Genomic DNA, 20,778 nt, shown 5'->3' on the forward strand with positions numbered 1-20,778 from the left:
GTTTTGCACTCTTCTGTGCATAATAGAATTCCCTATGCTACTAGGCTCAAAATTCTTGGTTTGGATAATTTGTAACTGCATCACTTGCGGTCAGACTTAGCTATTGCATACAAAATTGTACGTAGTAATGTTTTACCTGTAAATGATTTTTTTTCTGTTTAATCGCAATAATACGTGCATAAACAACCGCTTTAAACTATTTAAAATAAATAAAATAAATGGGTGGAAACCAAAAGTCTGTACTGCCAATTTATTTCACAAGGGTCTTATATATGCAGAAAGTTATTGTGATACAAAACCACAACAACTAGAAATATAATTTGGAATGGAATGGTTATGGAGCTGGATGTGCATCTGCTTGAGTTGAGTGTGCAGTTGAGTGTTTGTAGAAAGTGAAAGCTTTTCCTTTCATCCTGCTATGAGATTTCCATGTGTCAATTCAGCCTGGGAAGCCATTTCAATGGCTCCCTTCTCTTTAAGTTCTTATTCATGTTCATTTCTCCTTGCACAGATTAATTAGTTTCCTTTGAGATGTGTCTTTTTTTTTCTGTCTTGGCAAATGACTGAGCTTCTTTTTAGTGTGCCATGCTTTCTGATTACCATATCCTAGCATAATTAACTTGTTCAGTTGTCAGGTTCTTGTAGAAAGCCCTAATGTCTGTTGGGGAAGTAGAAATGACAATCTACCTGGCCAAAAGCTTAGATCCATGTGGGGTTTTCTGTCCTTGTTTTTCTCCCCTTTGGACAGGCATTGTGCATTGTGTTACTTTTCAAGATGATGTCACACAATGTTAATTTTGCTTTGTACTTAAAAAGGTACAACTGCACTGTCAATAGTTGCAGTCATGCTTCTGAAAAAAAAAAGGGAGAATGAGACATTTGCTTATTCAAAAGCCATATACAGTGTAATCTATGATGACAGGTTATAGATGAGCAGAGAGGTGATTTTGGAGAAGGTATACAAGTAGGGGGTTACTTGGGTAGGGGTGACATGGTGGCTCAGTGATTAAGATACTGGGCTGGTCGGCTGGAAAGCCAGCAGTCCAGGTTCAAGACCTGAGTGCCACATGATAGGATGAGCTCCTGTCCTTGCCCCAGTTCCTGAAACTTAGCAGTTTGAATGCATGCAAATCAGTGGTGGGTTCCTCCTGGTTCCGCCCGGTTCCGCCGAGCCAGTAGCTGTGACAATATGACATCACCAAACCGGTTCTGCCCCCCCGCCTCCCCCCCCGCGTTATTCTTACCTTTTATTTGGTCCCACCCCCAATCTATTGCTGCCTCCTGAGTCCCAGATGATGGCTAGAGGGGAAAAAACTGCTTAAACTCTTGCCGCAGGGCTTCAAAGGGCCTCCCTACAGCTGATCAGCGTTAAAAGAAAACAAATGAGTAGACCTGTGTCTGCAAAAATACATGAGTAGATCAGTGCCTGCAAAAATAAATGGGTAGACCAGTGCCTGCAAAAATACATGAGTAGATCAGTGCCTGCAAAAATAAATGGGTAGATCAGTGCCTGCAAAAATACATGAGTAGATCAGTGCCTGCAAAAATACATGGGTAGACCAGTGCATGCAAAAATACATGAGTAGATCAGTGCCTGCAAAAATACATGAGTAGATCAGTGCCTGCAAAAATAAATGGGTAGACCGGTACAGCTCTGCAAGCAGTTAAAAGCCTGGTAGACCAGTACCTTTGCTAAATCCTAAATAATTGTCACATGACCATCAAACCACGCCCACAAAATAAGCCACGCCCACAGAACCGGTAGTAAAAAAAATTAGAACCCACCCCTGATGCAAATATGAGTAGATAAATAGGTATCACTTAGGTGGAAAGGTAACAGTGCTCCATGATGTCATGCTGGCTGCATGACCATGGAAATGTCTTCAGATAGCACTGGCTCAATGGACTTGAAACAGAGATGAGCACCACTCCCTATAATCAACAACGACTAGCAGAATAAAATCTGCAGCGACTCCTTTTATAAAAATAGTCCTTGACTTACAACCCTTTGTTTAGTGACTGTCTGACATTATGACACCACTAAAAAAGTGATTTAAGAGCAGTCCTCATACTTACAACCATTCCCACGATCACATATTAAAATTGCCCTTGGCAACCAGCATGTATGGTAGCAGCGACTTGATCATTATTTGTGACCTTCTTCTTCATATTTTGTATGTTTCTTTATCATGTGTGTGTGTGTTCTTTTTTTTCCTGTATTTTTTTCCAATTCTATTCTCTTTCTCTCTGTCTCTGTCTGTCTGTCTGTCTGTCTCTGTCTCTGTCTCTGTCTCTGTCTCTGTCTCTCTCTCTCTCTCTCTCTCTCTCTCTCTCTCTCTATATATATATATATAAATTTATATTTCGCTGATAAAGAAATAAAGAGAGACTAGTATAGATCTATTTCAAGCTATATAGCTCTCATCAGCTAGCCATACCCTTACTTGAATTTGAACTTGGGCAGCCTACATGTTAGGCAGTTGTATTAACCTCTGAGCCACAAGTTCTCCTCCCTTCATCAGCTTGAGCCAGGGGAGAGATTAAGTATTTTTCTATCGCGGCATCTGGTCTACCCCAACATGTGGGAGGGAGCATACTGCATCCCTTTCGCCTTTCAGCTCCAATCCAGGAGCCCTCAAGCAGTCGCATTCTCGACAAACCATTTTATACCAAATTTATATATATATTTCTTTTTTTCCTGTATTTTTCTCAATTCCATTCTCTTTCTGAGCCTAGTTTGTGTTAGTTTTTACTATGGTAATCAAAATTCTTAAAAATTATATTCAAACAAAAAGTGTCTTTGAAATGTGGCAGGACATTTTTAAAAAATATCTTGAATAATTGTATCTAATTCTCTCCCCCCCCTTCTCTGAGGGGATCGCTAAGTTAAAGTGCTTGTTGGGAAAAATGATGATGTGATGTTTGATAGAAATTGTTCTTCAAATAGACATGAGAACAATGTGGATATGTGTTTGAAATGACCTTCTCTGATTTTTTTTTTCTCATATTAAGAAAGAAAGAAAAAACATCTACAATTGAACGCTTTTTTTACTGCTCTTAAGTCCTTGTATACAGAACTGGAAAGAAAAGCTTGTCAAATGAACATGCAGTTAGATTTTGTCACTTTATAGTAGGGTTGATATAGTTTCGTCATTATGTGCTGTTCAATAATTGTACGGCTGTATTTGCACTAACTTTACTTTATGTTCTGTGAATAATATGCAAAACATATTGATTTGTAGAGCTCAGAAGTGATTTCCATGAAGCAAACAGAGTATAAGATTCTGCAGCTAGACTCACCAACCCGTGGCTCTTTGATCAAAGAGAAGCCACATATGGTACTCCAGAATGCTGAAGTACAAGTTATGGCAGCACCAAACAACCTCACAGATGATGAAGGATGCTGGGAATTAAATCCAACAATATGTGGAAATTCACAGGTATAATTCTCTTTGCTAATAAAGTGGAAATATTTGACATCTTGGATACATTCAAGGTACAAATTGGTTCATTATGTTGCCAGTAGTGAGACACTATTTTTATCTATTTATTTCACCTGATAATATATTTCAGTTATGCTATTTTCCCTTCTGAGGTAAGCAACTTTATACAAAATGCAGAAAAAAATTAAGAACTGCAATGTGTAAAGGAAAAAAAAATACAGTTTCTACCAACACCACTGTTTTCTATTTTTTTCCTACCTTTGCAAATCATTCTTGACAGTTTACTGTAGCTAAACCAAAATTTAAGAAGCTAATGTTGGCTTGGGCATTAAGCAAGCCGGAGTACCCTGGGCCAGTCACTCTCTCTCTCTCAGCCCTTGGAACCACTCCCAAAAATGTTGTCAAGAAAACAATAAGATTTGTCTGTTTAGTTGCCTGGAGTAAAAACTTAGTCCAAGTAATTATTCAGACAAGTCTAGTGTTTTGCATTTATTCATTTATTTAAACCATAGTCAAATGTTGCATCATACTGTATATTGCCTTGTTTTTTTATCTTCTCAACTCACTTAAGCCAATATTCCCCTTTCACTCCAGCTATTCATGTTTCTTTCATACATTTGACTTGTAATTTGATGCTCCTTATCCTAATCAGTTCAAAGTACAGGTTCATGTGTCAGGGTTCCAATGGGATGCCCTAATTGAAACATGAGCCTCGAGGCAAGCTTATCCAGATATTTATTAGGAGCTCCATGCCGGCACATTCCAAGAGAAGCCAACTCTGATCCCACGTAATTTACGTCCCAATCATAATTCTGTTTTCCCCTCCTCCCCAGGGTGTATCAACAATCACATTCACCAACGGGGCAATTTCGCAGGTTGTAGAGATCACTCCCCTCCGGCCACTGTGAGTAACCTTGGGAGGCAGCCTTGAGACAGATATGTCTGGAATGTGCTCCTGTATTTGGCTGCCATGCTGCTTCATCGGGTTCCCATCCCCCTTGCCTATGGCAACTCGAGAGCAGGCCAGGGATGCTTTGCAAGTTGACATCCTGCTCATCATTGACTTTTGTATTCAATTCTCATTCCTTCTACAGCTGAAACATCTCCTCGTGGTCTCCACTCCTACTACAGACAACATACTCTTATGTTCCTCCTGATATCAAATTCTTGCTTTCTATATAACAAATGGTCAGGATAAATAACGTTTATAAAAATAAACATTTTTCCTCATGCTAGACCAGATATTAACCACTAACCTTCAATCAACATCTGCATGGCTTAAAATTTCACTTTCCCGTCTTAGAAAACATCTACCTGGGTACACAGATTCATCTTTTCCCCAGTTTTTGCCATTCATGTATAATTTGTGATCATTAGCTTCATTGTTCCCATCAAACAGACCTACCTCCAAATCTATTATTTGTTGTATCATACAGTCTGTCAAACAATCACAGCATATCATTTGGGTTTTCAACCAATGCAGCATTATTAGCATATATTATTTATTTATTTATTTATTTATTCATTTATTTATTTATTTAATTTGTATACTGCCCTTCTCCAACAGGACTCAGGGCGTGAACAGCCATGGTAAAAACACAACATAAAAAATTTAAAAGCAATTTAAAAAACATTAAATAATTTTGGCCATCAATTTAAAATAACCCAGTTAAAACCAATTATAAATTTAAAACCGCAAGGATGGGGTCAAGTCAGCCCGGCTAGATGAAATAGATGTGTTTTCAGGGCCCGACGAAAAGTCCGGAGGTCTGGTATCGTGCATATCTCTGGGGGTAGGTTGTTCCAGAGGGCAGGTGCCACCACAGAGAAGGCTCTCTCCCTGGGGGTCACCAGCCGACATTGTCTGGCTGACGGCACTCTGAGGAGGCCCGCTCTGTGCAAGCGAACTGGCCGGTGGGAGGCTATTGGCGGCAGAAGGCGGTCTCGTAGATACCCCAGCCCTAAGCCATGGAGTGCTTTAAAGGTGGTCACCAACACCTTGAAGCGCACCCGGAAGACCACAGGAAGCCAGTGCAGCTCATGCAGGAGAGGTGTCACATGGGAGCGCCCCGTCGCTCCCATAATCCCCCGCGTGGCCGCATTCTGGACCAACTGGAGCCTCCGGGTGCACCCCAAGGGGAACCCCATGTAGAGAGCATTGCAGTAGTCCAGGCGGGAAGTGACAAGTGCCTGAGTGACCGTGCGTAGGGAGTCCTGATCTAGAAAGGGACGCAACTGGCATATCAGGCGGACCTGATAAAAAGCCCCCCTGGCCACGGCCATCATATGCTCTTCTAAAGACAGCCATGTATCCAGGAGGACGCCCAAGTTACGAGCCCTTTCCGTGGGGGCCAATGATTCGCCCCCAATAACCAGCGATGGCACCAGCTGGCTATATCAGGACGCCAGAAGCCACAGCCACTCGGTCTTGGAAGGGTTGAGTCGGAGCCTGATTCTCCCCATCCAGGCCTGCACGGCCTCCAGGCACTGGGACATCACTTCAAGGGCATTGTTGGGGTGGTCTGGGGTGGAGATGTACAGCTGAGTGCCATCAGCGTACTCATGGAACTCCACCCCAAAGCCATGGATGATCTCACCCAGCGGCTTTACATAAATGTTGAACAGAAGGGGCGAGAGGACCGACCCTTGCGGCACCCCACTAACAAGGCACCTCGGGGTCGACCGCTGCCCCCCTGCCAACACAGATTGCGACCAGTCAGAGAGGTAGGAGGAGAACCACCGCAAAATGGTGCCCACCACCTCCAACTCCTCCAACCAGTTCAACATGATACCATGGTCGATGGTATCAAAAGCCGCTGAGAGATCTAACAGGACCAGGATAGAGGAGCATCCCCTATCCCGAGCCCTCTAGAGATCATCCACCAATGTGACCAATGTCGTTTCCGTGCTGTACCCAGGCCTGAAGCCAGACTGGAGTGGATCTAGATAGACAGCTTCATTCAGGTACTGTGGAAGCTGCCGCGCCACCACACTCTCAACAACCTTTGCAATAAAACGAAGGTTGGAGACTGGACGATAGTTAGCCAAAACAGCCGGATCCAGAGAGGGCTTCTTGAGGAGGGGCCTCACCACTGCTTCTTTCAAGGTGGCCGGTCGGACACCCTCACTCAAAGAAGCGTTAATAATCCTCTGGAGCCAGCCTCGTGTAACCTCCCGGGAAGCCAGCACCAACCAGGAGGGACACAGGTCCAATAAACATGTGGTCACGTTCAGCCATCCCAGAATCCTGTCCACGTCCTCGGGAGCCACAAGATCAAACTCCTCCCAGATAACACTCTCAAGACCAGCCTCAGTCATCTCGTCTGGACTTACCCAGTCAGAGGCCAGGCCTTCCCAAATCTGAGCGATCTTGTGATTCAGATACTGCACAAAATCCTCAGCTCGACCCTGCAAGGGATCATCCCGCGCTCCCAGATGGAGGAGGGAGCGGGTCACCCTAAACAGGGCAGCTGGGTGATTATCTGATGACGCAATAAGGGCAGCAAAATAGCTAGATTTTGCCGCTTTTATCGCCACTAGGTAGGTCTTAATATGAGACCTCACCAGTGTTTGGTTGGATTCGGAATGGCTGGTCCTCCAACCGCTCTCCAGGCGTCTTTTCCGGGGCTTCATCTCCCTCAGCTCCTCGGAGAACCAAGGAGCCAGATGAGTTCGATGACGGGTCAGAGGCTGCAAAGGCATGACGCGGTCCAAAGCCCCAGCGGCCGCACTGTCCCAGGTCTTCAGCCGAGTCATGAGCCAGAGTCCCAGGAAATGGCCCAAGCACCATCTGGAACCTATCAGGATCCATCAGGCGCCTGGGGCAGAACCACCTAGTCAGTCCCACTGATGGATGGATTAGCACATATACATTCAGTTCATGCCTAAGCAATAGATCCTTAATGTCACTGGAAGCATCCCGTATACTGTATAATTATCCAGAAACACAACACAACAATGGGATGTCTAACATCTCTGCTCACATTGACCCATTACCTAATCATTCCATTTCTTTCCATGTGCTTCTCTTCTATATGTTCCTGTTATAACTTTTGGCAACCTTTAACTCTATATACATTTCAAACAATCTGTATTTCAAATAAATTCCCTTTATTGTATCTAATGTACAATAAGCTATGTTATATTCATTTTTTCAGTAACCTGTTGCCCAGCATGAACCTGCAGTACACTCTCAAATTATTTTCATTATCTCCTTTTGTACCTTCTCAGTTAAAATTCTCCCAAACACTTTCCTAGGTATTCTTAACAATCTAATCAGCTGTAATTTTTTACACCCATTCTTGTTACTTTTTCATCTGTGTGTGTGTGTGTGTGTGTGTGTGTGTGTGTGTGTGTGTACACACATATCTTTATATTCATTCTGTTCAACCATGTTTGATTCTCAGAGCCTAGCCGGACTATTTGATTATGAAAAACTACCATGGAGCTTGTACTATCAAATAAAGAACTGATACTTAATGAAAATTCTGGACATATTTTTTATATAAAATAGCACAAGGAAGTAATGTGTTATGGTTGCTCTAAGCTAACATCGGTGTGTCGTGGAATTGCTGCCATTTCCTTATCCCTGTTTGTTATCCACAGGATTTATTTAACCAATAAATTTGAAATGATTTTTGCTCTGTGAGTGTCCTCACTAGTATCTTTAAATACATACATACATAAAATTAGACATGGAAGAATAGCCACACCACATAAATCATAGGTGCACCAAGGGCATTTCCTGAGTTACATGACATCCATTTCAGTAGCCACCAGTGTACAGTTAGTGCGATTTGGGGAAGCAAGCGTCACTTCAGGTTGAAATTCAGAGGCATCAGCTATTCCAGAAAACAGAGGTAAATTTCATGGTATTCAGAGCATATGAATCTAAGCAATGCTACAGCAGTATCATTAATGGTATATAACCCCAGGGTACCTTGTAGGGATCACAAAGTAGCATTGTTACGATTAACAGTGTTATTTTGAAATCTGGAGCACAATTCATAATTGCCTTGTTTTGGTCCTTGAGATTAATGATGGTTAGGGAGTTTTCGCCTTGGTACATTTACTTCTATTCCATATCATGTAACTGGTTCTCTGCCCTAATGACTGGCTGGGTGAGCGTGGCTGGGTGGGCATTGTTGGGGGAATCATGGGACTGAGTGGACATGGCCAACTCTACATCACTTGTGTGGGTGGTACCTGCATAGGACAGGCAGGGTTGGGGATGGAATCCAGGGGTCTCCAGTGGGGGGGTGGGAGGAAAGAAAGATCCAACTTGTTTGTGTGTGTGTGCATGTTTATGGTGTGTGTGTGTGTGTGTGTGTGTGTGTGTGAGAGAGAGAGAGAGAGAGAGAGAGGGAGGGAGGGAGGGAGGGAGGGAGGGAGGGAGGGAGAGAGACTGAGTCAATCTAGACTGGGAAAGCTGGACCCAGATGCTTCCCAGAAGCAGCAACCTTGCACTCTCCCCTCTCTGCTAGCCCTTATTCTCACGGGCTCACCCAGCAGCAGAGAGGGAGAGGGAGAAGTGGGCAGCATCAGCCACTAGCATCGAGGGTAGAGTGCCACACAGAAACAGGAGCACGCAGAAATGCCTCCCCCTTCTCCCTCTCCGTCTCAGTGGCTGGGCGATCCCATGCGAAGAACAGGGCTAATAGCAGAGAGGAGAAGAGTGTGAGATTGCTGCTTCTGGGACGAGGGGACCTGGGAAATGTCTGGGTCCAGCTCACCTGGCTTCTCTTCCTCTCATAGCCAGCCTTTTTTGGACCATTTTGAGACCGTTCTCAGGTCGTTTTTTGGTCCGATTTCAGGCCTTTTTTAGGCCATTTTCAGGCCAGTCTTCAGGCTGATTTTGGCTGGAAAAACAGTTTGAAAATAGCCCCAAAATGGCCTGGTTAGGGGGCATTTTGGGGCCATTTTCAGGATGTTTTTTGGGCTGTTTTCAGGGTGATTTTTGGGCCAATTTTGGCTGGAGAAATGGCCTGAAAATGGCCCGAAATATGGCCTGAAAATGGCCCGAAATATGGCCTGAAAATGGCCCCAAAACAGCCCCAAAAAACAAGCAGGAGGGCCAGCCAGTGGTCCAACTTGCAAGTTCTCTGAACCGTGCAGAATCAGAACAACCGGTTCTAGCAAACCGGACTGAACCGGCAGCAGCCCACCTCTGGATATAGATAAATGATAGATAGATAGTGTCAAGTGTGCTTCCTTCAAAGTCCAGGAAAGAATAAACCAAACTCCATTATTTATAGAGTAATGTACTTTTACTAGAAAATGAAGTGAACGCAACCAAGGAAAAGCTGAAACTAACGTTTCAGCTTTACTACCAAGGGCCTTGGTAGTACAGTGGTTTAAAGCACCCTGTTATTAACACAGCTGCCTGCAATTACTGCAGGTTTGAATCTTACCAGGCTCAAGGTTGACTCAGCCTTCCATCCTTTCTAAGGTAGGTTAAATGAGGACCCAGTTTGTGGGGGCAATAAGCTGACTTTGTATAAATATACAAAAGTATGAAGGCTATTGCTTAACACATTGTAAGCCGCCCTGAGTCTCCGGAGAAGGGCGGCATATAAATCAAATTAAAAAAAAAAAGTAATAGGCACGAAAATTGCATATAGAAAGCATCCCCTCCCACTGTCCATCATCAATCACTCAATCCAAAGGTTTTCCAGAGGTCAGGTGGAAGCATGTCTGGCATCGTCATCAATCAGGAATGCGATGATGGTTGACCTGATAGCCACTTCGGAGATTAGGTTTCGTTTCTTCAAAAATCCTCCAGCACGCTTCCCCCCCACGCTCTCTAATTCTCCCCCACCCGTTTCTCATGGCAGCCAAAGCAGTAAAGGCGGAGGCTGACAGATAGATAGATATAGATATAGATATAGATATAGATATAGATATAGATATAGATATAGATATAGATATAGATATAGATATAGATATAGATATAGTATAGATGATATAGATATAGATATAGATATAGATATAGATATAGATATAGTATAGATGATATAGATATAGATAGTTTTATATATATAAACACTGAAGACCTGACTGTTTTCCCAGGCATGAGAATTGAGTTAATTAAGTAATTAAATATATTGGCTGACCATCTTACCACAAGGTAACTCTGGGCAGTTTGAGTTACTAAAGCCTGGGTGATTCGATCTTGTTGTGAAATATTTATTGAGATACCCCTCAATTCTTATGCCTGGGAATAATTAATTAAATAAATAAATATGATTAATACTAGTAAATATGATTAATATGAATAATATTTATTTAATAAACAATTTAATTAATTAAATAAATTTAATTAATGTCTGGGAATAATTAATTAAATACATTTAATTAATTACACTTATCAGCCATCGCAAGGTAATTCTGGGCAGCTGAATTACTAAAGCCTGGGTGATTTGATCTTGTTCTGAGATACTTATTCTTGGCTGCTGTCTTTTTGTTGGATAGTTATACTGTATATTTTATTATTTGTATTGTATATTTTATTATGTATATTTACTTTTAAACACTGCTCACAACACCATCAGTTTTCAAAACCATAAATCAAATAAATGAATACATTTGTGTAATCATGACTCCAAGTAGCATTCCTCAAACAAACAACAAAACAACAAGGCAAATAAAGCACATAAACCCTCAACTGAAAAAGAAAATCTATAACCAAATTAAACAATATACAGCCAGGCCCACTGATTATATAGTCCATTTTGCAGAAAGCAAACCCATCTATCACTATGCCCAACACTAGCAAAAACACCTCAAGTTTTTAAACTTTGCCTCAAATCTAACAGGGTTAAGGCTATCTGACTCTTGAGGGATGATTGTTTCAAAAGGCAGATGCTACAGTAGAGAAGATTCACCGCCTTGGTACCACGAGATGACATTATATCAAGTGGGAAATATGCCCATATTCAGAGGGAATGTAGGAGGGTCAGAAATAACTATTTATTTATTTATTATTTATTTATTTTGTTGAGTATGTATTAGATAATATATATAAGTATAAGCATGAATTGAATGCATAAAATGAATACAATTAAAGGGAACATTAGGACAGGGATGCTAGGCATGCTGATGCTCTTTTTTTTATTATTGAAAAAGTTTTTCAAATACAATTTTCCCCCTTTCCCCCCCTCCTCCCTAACCCCCCCTCCCCCTCCCCTCCCCCCCGTGGCTTCTCCAAAATAAAACCCAAATTAATAACAGATTATATAATACTTTACCATCCTTTTTACTCCACCCCCCCATATGCTGACCCTTTCTTTCTAATAATATTATTATATCCCCCTTATACTATACCTTTCAAAGCAACATTCTGCATGCTGATGCTCTTATGCATACCCTTTACAGACCTCTTAGGAATGGGGTGCGGTCAACAGTAGCCAGTCTAAGGTTAAAATTTGGGGGGTTTGGGGACGAAACCACAGAGTCAGGTAGTGCATTCCAGGCACTGATCACTCTGTTGCTGAAGTCATATTTTCTGCAATCGAGTTTGGAGCAGTTCACTTTAAGTTTGTATCTATTGTGTGCTTGTGTATTGTTGTGGTTGAAGCTGAAGTAGTCATTGACAGGTAGGACATTGTAGCAGATGATTTTATGAGCTATGCTTAGGTCATACCAAAGGTGGTGTAGTTCTAAATTTTCTAAGCCCAAAATTTCAAGTGTGGTGGCATAAGGTATTTTGTTGCGAGCAGAGGAGTGGAGGACTCTTCTTGTGAAATATTTTTGGACACGTTCAATTGTATTAATTTTGGATATGCAGTGCGGGTTCCAGACAGATTAGCTGTATTCAAGAATTAGTCTAGCAAATGTTTTGTATGCTCTGGTTAGTAGTGTAATATTACCGGAGAAGAAGCTATGCAAGATTAGGTTTACAACCCTTAATGCATTTTTGGCAATGTTGTTACAGTGGGCTTTGGCACTTAAATCATTTGATATGAGTACTCCAAGGTCCTTGACAGAGTGAGGGTCATCTACAAGGTTGTGTCCACTCAGCTTGTATTTTGTGTTCTGATTCTTTTTGCCAATGTGTAAGAGCATGTGTTCTGATTCTTTTTGCCAGAGCATTTGTTGGTTGAGATTTGGAGTTGCCAATTTTTTGACCATTCCGACACAAAGTCAAGGTCTTTTTAAAGGGTAGCAGCATTGTTGGTGGTGTTAAATAGTTTTACATCATTGGCGAAGATAACACAGTTACATAATATGATCACAAAGGTCATTTATGTATAGTATGAAGAGTGTTGGTCCTAGAATGCTGCCTTGGGGGACACTGCTATTAATAGGTCACTCCCTATTTTGACCACTTGTTGTCTGTTTGATAGAAACACAGTTATCCAATTATGGAGGGGCCCGGAGATGCCATAGGATTTCAGTTTTAGAAGTAGTTTGTCATGTACCACTGAATCAAAGGTTTTACACAAGTCTATGTAAATCGCATCTATTGCTTTGCCCTGGTCAAGATTTGTAGTCCATATGTTTTTGCAATGTAGAAGTTGTAGATTACAGGATAATTTTTTTCTGAAACCAAATTGTTTATTAGAGAATAGGTTGTTTGTTTCCAGGTGGAGGGTAATGGATTGGTTGATGATTGATTCCATGACTTTGCAGGTGACGTAACATAAAGAGATTGGTCTGTAATTTTCAACTAGGCTGGGGTCCTCTATTTCTATGGAATGAAGCCAGTATCTTGAATTTCATCTAGAAATCAGTTGGGAGCCAATTCTGCTTATAAAGTAGGGGTATTAATTATATGGACATATCACAATGTGCCCATTACTACCTTTGCTGCCACATTCTGCATCAATTCAGCTTCCAGATATTCTTCAAGAACAGCCCCATGCCAGTAGTAATATTCACTTACCTTCGCTACTGGTTCATAACATGAAGAGCACTCAGAGGCTCCAACTGTTCCAGAATGCGGCCGCGCGGGTGGTTATGGGCGCAACCCGTTGTGCCCATGTGACACCCCTCCTGCGCGAGCTGCACTGGCTCCCAGTGGTCTTCTGGGTGTGATTCAAGGTGTTGGTTACCACCTTTAAAGCGCTCCATGGCATAGGACCCGGGTACCTTCAAGACCGACTTCTGCCACCAGTAGCCTCCCACCGGCCAGTTCACTCCCACAGAGAGGGTCTCCTCAGGATGCCATCGGCCAAGATATATTGGCTGGTGACACCCAGGGGGAGGGCCTTCTCTGTGGGAGCCCCAGCCCTGTGGAATGAACTGCCCCCGGAAATGCGTAAGATCTCCGACCTCAGGGTATTTTGCTGTGCCCTTAAGACCCTGCTGTTCCACCAGGCCAGGCTATCAATGTAATGATTTTAAATTGGATGTTTTAAATTTTTTTTGGGGGGGGGTTAATATTGAGCCGAAATTATTTAATAATTTTAAATTATTTTAATTGTTGTTTGTCTTTGTGCTTTTAATAGGCTGTACACTGCCCTGAGTCCTTCGGGAGAAGGGTGGTATAGAAATAAAATTAAATAAATAAATAAAAAATAAATAACATGTGCACTCTGCATGCACAGAGTGTCCATGATGACATCTGGGCAGATGCTTGTGATCATAAGAGAACTGGCTTTAATACTGTGGTCAGATGCTAATTTGAGAAATAAAGGAAAGAATAATTACAGAAGACAAAAATGGTACTAATATATTGTTGCCACCAAAAAAAAAAAAAAAAAAAAGGATGTTTCTATGTTGTCACCAGATGGTGAGCAAAAACTCAAGCAAGTTTTTACTTTTTACCTCTGGGAATATTTAATTCAAATGGAATTGATGTGGAGGAAAGGAAGCTCATCACAATCAAGGCAGCTCAGTATCCTCTATGTTTACAACTTGGCCAACACTTACTTTTTAAGTGTAGTAGAAGAGGAGGATCTTTGAAAGATCTTGGTGAAAGGTGGAATATGAAGTGTAATCAATGAATCTGTAGAATTAATTGTCTGGCTGTTCCTTATTTCTTGGTTTTATATGTGAATAGTAGAAAATAGCCTTTTAAAAAATGAATGGCTTTGATTTGATTTTACTTATAACAGCCTTCCTCTAGGATAGCTTGGGACAGAGCACTTGGCTTCCAGCAATTCTTCTTTTAGATGTTGAACTTGTCTTTGCCCCGTTGCATTAAGAAGCATTTCCCCCTTGCCTTTTCCCCTTTTCCATTTATTTATTTAGGATGATGATGACGATGATGATGATGACGATGATGATATCCATTCAGTCTGGTCCAAATCTCACCAGGCTCAAGGTTGACTCAGGCTTCCATCCTTCTGAGGTGGGTAAAATGAGGACCCAAATTGTTGGGGGCAAGATGCTGACCCTGTAAGCGACTTAGAGAGGGCTGGAAAGCACTGGAAAGCGGTATATAAGTTTAAGTGCTATTGCTTTCCTCTTTACAAGAGAGATACTCCTGCAAATGCCATCACCAAAGACTAATGGCAAAATTATCGGCTACTTGTCCCCAGAAATTGATGTACATCCAGAATCCAGTTGGGCACATAAAGATTGCATGTAGTTATGGAATATAACTGTGAATGGCCCTTTCACCCATTTTTCCTTAAGCTTTTTTTTTTTTTAAGTCAACTAAACTAATGGCCATCACCTCATCTTGGGGTGATGGATTTCACAAGTTAATTAGGTGTTATGTGAAGCAATACTTTCTTTTGTCCATCCAGAGCATACTGCCAATTAGCTGTTTGTTGTGTGTATAATTAAAGTACAGCTCAGGGAATCAGAGAAAAGTCACTGAGTGCCACAAAGAGAAAGGACACCAGGCCTCTGTGAATACTGAAGAATGTTTCATCAAAACTGGAAATCCAGTTTGACAGCATCTGTCCTGCCAAACATTGAGATCCTTTGGGATTTGTTTTTTAATATAATTTCTTGATTGCAGTTCTATCCTTCAAACCTGTCTTCAAAAATGGAAAGCCTAACATTAAACATTTCCTAATGAATATATTAATTATTGTTCTCCTGAGCGAAGATGTTCTTGGAGGAGAAAAGGGTGACAGTGTCACATCTGAATTAAAGTATTTTGCAAATTAATTACACTCTGGTTGACTCTCTCTGGAGCAGAGATTCCTGCCCTAGGATGGGGGGGCCTTGAAGTGGAGGAATCAGTCTATCCCATAATCTATCCAAGTGGATATGAAAGCAAAATCCAAGAAAAAGTGAGAATTCACAGTTTATCAAGCTGTAACTGTTTTAAGTATGATAGATATATTTTCACTCAGATTTCCTGCAGAAGAGAGGAAGCAACAAAATCTGATTTCTGTCAACCAAGAACATTGTTTTTTATATGTTACTTAATTCTCTGTATTATATGCTGCCCATCTCACTGTCATGTGATTCTGGGTGGTTTACAACATGATAAAACAATATTATAAAAATAAAACAAAAATATAACCTTAGAATTAACAGAGAATTAGTCAAGATACGGGATAATGTACCACAGGTGGAGGTGGGATCTTCTATTTAACCCACTAACCATCTCAAGAATGGCACATTCCAAAAAGTCAGGAGTGTGATGGTGGATCTTATCTCAAAGGGTACAACGTTACAGTAAAGGATTTTCTGGATCCCATCAGTCAGAATTCTTTGACTGATAGGGTCCATAACATGTCCCTTCTTACAGCAAAAGTGAGGTAGGCAAATTCCATTGGGATGCAATGGTTCTTCAGGTAACCTGGGAAGTCCTAGTTCCCCAAAAGGCCATATTTTTGACATCTGCACAATCCAAAGAGCATGACCCAGTAATTCCATGACATTTCAGTTCTCTGGAAAATTCATCTTTACATCTGAAACTGCTTAGGAGTTATGTGAAGCAAGGTCTTTGCCCCACATTCTTTCTCAGTGACAGAGTTCTATGTATGAAGGTTTGGGCGGAGAGACCCTACAGCTATCTTCAAAGCAAAAAAACCCCATAAATATGGAAGAAAACAAGATGTGTGCTCTGGTTTTTCTCCATGTACATTTTTACTTGAAAAGCCAAAGTATAAATGTAACTATGCTACCCTGAATTGAATTGTTGAACATGCTTGATCAGAACAGTCTAGACAAGATTCCATTTGTGACAAAACTTGTCATCAAAACTTAATTACATCTTAGAATTAGGCATTCTGGGAAAGCATGGCAAGATTAAAAGACTAGTCAAGGATATCACAATGCTCTCCATGCTCGGAATGTTCAAATATAAGATGAATGTCATCATAAGTATGTAGATTTGTAGGGTTCATGTAGGCCAGGGGTGTCAAACTCAAGGTCCATGGGTCAGATCCGCCTCCCCCCCCCCGAGATCAAACACAACACTGATGCGGCCCTCAATGAAATCGAGTTTGACACTCCTGATGTAGGCCAATCCTTGCTCAGGGCAAGAAAACATCCCTGATAGGTAACTATCAATTCTCCCTGCTCAAATCCAATTTAAAGTGAGGGGCATCTTGCCCATTTCACAGTTGAACTATTATTCTAGTTGGGAAGTTTTCCCTATCATTTTACCAGTATTCTCTTTCTTGTCATTTAAAATGATGACTCCATAACTCTGCAATGATAGAAAACAGGTTAATTAAATAGTTATTTCCTAGAGAGCCATTGAAAAAAAAAATCAATATGGTGCTACAACTATACAATACATGAAAAAAAGGGGTTGGATTTCAATCATATGGTTGTGACACCATGTTGTGAGCTGCTGAAAAATCTTTTATATATATAAAAAATAAATTATGCCTTTTTCTTATCTTCCTATTGATGGTCACAGTGCTGATGGGATGTTCTCAAAATTCCAAATTTATTCATTTGCTAAAAAATAAAAAAAATTGAAGTCTGACGATCCCTGGAATAACTTTACTTAGACCTTGACAAGCCTATCAGTCTTCCCCCAAAATGGGTGCTGAAACTCTGTTTATAGAGTCAGATTCACAGAGGAAAATGAGAGGCAATTACTTCTGTAGTGCTGATTAGTCTCTAATTTAGTCCATTAAATGCACAGTCTTGTTCTCACCAGTTCTACTGAGAATGTTTTTTTTAAAAATAAATAAATAAAAATATGATGCAGGAAGATAATCTATCTTTCTAGCAGTTTCCATCAACTTTGTTTAATTGTAGCCTTTTAACAACACAGAGGGAATGAGTTGTATACACCTCCTTTCTCTCTTTTAATTACCTCTATATTTTGTATCTCTGAAGGAAATAACTACTAATCTAATTGAAGGCATTTTATTTATTGTAAAGAGGGAGAAGCATGTGCGAGATACAATTTAAATTAAATGTTCACAGATTATAAACACTCCAGTTACAATTCATTCTGTCTTTCATTCAGATGTAGATGACAGACAGAGATAAAGAGAAAGGAGGTGGGGAAGGAAGATACCTAATAGGGCTTAAAAGTTTGTGAACCTTTTTGAATTGTCAGGATTTCTGCATAAACATGACCTAAAACAGTGGTCACTGTTGGAGGGGGCCAGAAATTCTGACTTGGGGTCTGCTTCAGCCTCCTGGTGCAGGGCTTTGGGCGAAGGCTGGAGGGAAGCGCCACTGATGGCGAAGAGCCGGAGGGCCTTGTTCCAGTGGGACAGCATCATGGCCTAGAACTGGCTGACCATCTCAGCCTGTTGAATCTCCAGGCCTTGTACTCCCGCAGGTTTTCCCTCTGCTTGGAAAGCCTATGCTTGTAGTTCTTGGTGAGGTGCTTCTATTTAGCCTCCTTCTTGGTCAGATCCAATCTGAACTGAGCTGTTTTGCCAACTCTTTCTCGTGGTGGCTGCTTAGCTCTAACAACTGCTTCCAGTTGGGGCCCTAAGGAGCCTGAGTGGGGAGGCAAGGAGTGGCTGGCAGGGGAGGGCTGAGTAGAGGCCAGCAAGGAGCCCCTCGATGTGAGTGACATCGAGTTGGACATCGAGTTGGACATGTCCACCCAGTCACATGACCACCTAGCCACGCACATCCAGCCACTCATTAGGCAGATCATATTAGTGGGATTTAAAATTATGAATTTAGGGGTCCCTGAGGTCCGAAAGGTTGGGGACCCCTGACCTAAAACATGATCTGGTTTTTTTTCCCCACACTAATCCTAAAATTAGATAAAGAGAACCTCATTAAACAAATGAGTCAAAACCATTATACTTATTCATTTATTTATTGAGGAAAATAATCCAGAGATACATATTTGTGTGAGGCAAAAGCATCAGTAACTTGTGTGCCCACACACATCCACCTTGAATAGTAATAATCACAAATAATTGTTATTCAGTCTTGCATGTCACCTTGGAGGAATTTTAGACCGTTTCTTCTTACAGAACAGCTTTAACTCAAGGATGTCAGTAGACTTCCTCACATGAACTGCTCATCAGCTGTGGTGGTGCAGTGGTTAGACTGCAATATTGTAGGCTAACTCAGTGCTCACTGCCAGGAGTTCGATCCTCACTGGCTCAAGGTTGACTCAGACTTCCATCCTTTCGAGATAGAATAGAATATAATAACAGATTTGGAAGGGACCTTGGGGGTCTTCTAGTCCAACTCCCTGCATAGGCAGGAAACCCTACACCACTTCAGACAAATGGTTATCCAACCTCTTCTTAAAAAGTTCCAGTGTTGGAGCATTCACAACTTCTGGAGGCAAGTTGTTCCACTGATTAATTGTTCTAACTATCAGGATATTTCTCCTTAGTTCTAAATTGCTTCTCTCCTTGATTAGTTTCCACCCATTGCTTCTCGTTCTACCCTCAGGTGCTTTAGAGTTCTACCCTCAGGTGCTTTGGAGATGGATAAAATGAGGACCTAGATTGTTGGGGGCTATATGCTGAATCTGTAAACCACTTAGGGAGGGCTGTAAAGCACTGTGAAGTGGTATATAAGTCTATGTGCTATTGCTATCTCAGATCATCTCACAACATTTCTATAAGGTTAAGGTCAGATTATTTCAAAACATTAACTTACTTATCCCACCTTTATTATTTTTATAAATACCTCTATATGAACACTCATATTCCTCCTCCTATTTTCCACACAACAACCCTGTAACCATTTTTTGGTCACACAACTTATTTTTAGGTCATTTCCTTGTTCCATAATTCACTTTCCCTTAGGCTTTAATTCATAAGCAGACAGCAGATATTTTCTTATAGAATTTGCTGGTACAGTTCAGAATTCATAGTTTCACAAAGGATAGCAAGCCATCCTGGTCCAGAGGCAGCAAAGCAGATTCAAACCATAATAACCAGAACAACTAGACACAAGAACAGTTTTTTCCCAAACACCATCACTCTGCTAAACAAATAATTTCCTTAATACTGTCAAAGTAGTTACTAAGTCTGCATTACTATTAATCTTTTCATCGTTCCTGTCACCCATCTCCTCCCACTTATGACTGTATGACTGTAACCTTGTTGCTGGTATCCTTAAGATTTATACTGACTGTTTCCCTATGACTATCATTAAGTGTTGTACCTTATGATTCTTGACAAATGTATCTTTTCTTTTATGTACACTGAGACCGTATGCACCAAGACAAATTCCTTGTGTGTCCAATCACACTTGGCCAATAAAAATTCTATTCTATTCTATTCTATTCTATTCTATTCTATTCTATTCTATTCTATTCTATTCTATTCTATTCTATTCTAATACTTTCACTACCATATTTTACAGATAGGATACGTTTCTTACACTGGCATGCAGGGTTTGCCCTTCATTAAGCATGACACTTTCAGCTCAAGCCAAAAAGTCCAATTTTGGACTCACATGATCTTTCAGAAACTGCAGATGACCAGAAATGTTCTTTTTGGAGAGCAGTGGCTTTGTCCTTGTAACCCTGCCATGTATACCATTATTGTTCAATATTCTTCTGGTGGTGGTCTTATGAACACTGATGTTTGTCAATGCAAGAGGGGTCTTTCATCCTTTATATGTTACCCTGGGGTTCTTAGAGATCTCCCAAAGTATTGCATGCTTTATTCTTGGTTTGATCTTGGTCAACCTTTCCTGAGTAGGATAACAATGGTGTTGAATTGCCTCCATTTGTACACAGTCTGTCTGACAGTGGATTGCTGGGATCCAAACTCTTTAGAAAAAGTTGTGTAACCTTTTCCAGCCAGGTGAGCATCAACAAATATTTCTTGGGAAATCCTCCTTTGTCAAGCCATGACACACTTCCATATACTTACGTTGCAAAGATCAGCCTCTAATAATGAATACCCAGAATTCTGCTCTTTCTGTAACGCAGGTCAACCCACGGCCCAATTATCATCCTATGGAGTCAAACAACTGACTCTAATTTTATCTTTAAATGAGTAGGAAGGTTCACATATTTTTGTCATACACA

At 41.1% G+C, this 20,778-nt stretch overlaps 1 long non-coding RNA gene across 1 annotated transcript; it reads right to left on the reverse strand.

The window, feature by feature from the left end:
* Positions 1–235: 235 nt before the first annotated feature.
* LOC117675005 (uncharacterized) lies at positions 236–17,015 on the reverse strand. The gene is made up of 2 exons (XR_004594085.2): positions 16,959–17,015; positions 236–851 (listed from the first exon to the last, which is right to left on the reverse strand). It is a non-coding gene; the product is annotated as an uncharacterized LOC117675005 (long non-coding RNA).
* Between the last annotated feature and the right edge of the window lie 3,763 nt (positions 17,016–20,778).

The sequence above is a fragment of the Pantherophis guttatus genome, chromosome 1 (assembly GCF_059756535.1).
Source record: "Pantherophis guttatus breed Tessera chromosome 1, ASM5975653v1, whole genome shotgun sequence".
NCBI lineage: Eukaryota > Metazoa > Chordata > Lepidosauria > Squamata > Colubridae > Pantherophis > Pantherophis guttatus.